Source organism: Sinocyclocheilus anshuiensis, unplaced genomic scaffold (genome assembly GCF_001515605.1).
Source record: "Sinocyclocheilus anshuiensis isolate Anshui unplaced genomic scaffold, SAMN03320099.WGS_v1.1 scaffold2080, whole genome shotgun sequence".
Classification (NCBI taxonomy): Eukaryota; Metazoa; Chordata; class Actinopteri; order Cypriniformes; family Cyprinidae; genus Sinocyclocheilus; species Sinocyclocheilus anshuiensis.
Genome location: NW_015547751.1, coordinates 87,647 through 87,949, shown reverse-complemented (window position 1 = coordinate 87,949; position 303 = coordinate 87,647).

Here is a 303-nt window from a genome sequence, read left to right as displayed (position 1 = left end):
TCACTGGACTGGCTGCTTGAGATGGAGAAGAAGATCGCCGAAAAAAGGCTTGGATTTGGATCTGTTCCTCGCAGTCGTATGGATTCTGTAGATTTGGATTACAGCGCACTAATAAAATTTTCATTTCGTAATTATGTTGCGTTTTTGGTGTATTTTATAGTTCTATTGTCAGTCACAGCATGTCGGAGAAAACGCCTTTTGTGGCCCATGACAATCAAAGTAAGCATTACTTAATAAGTAAAGGTTAAACGATTGCAGAAATGTTATTTATTTTAAGGTTTAAACTAAAGTCGTGTTTAACAT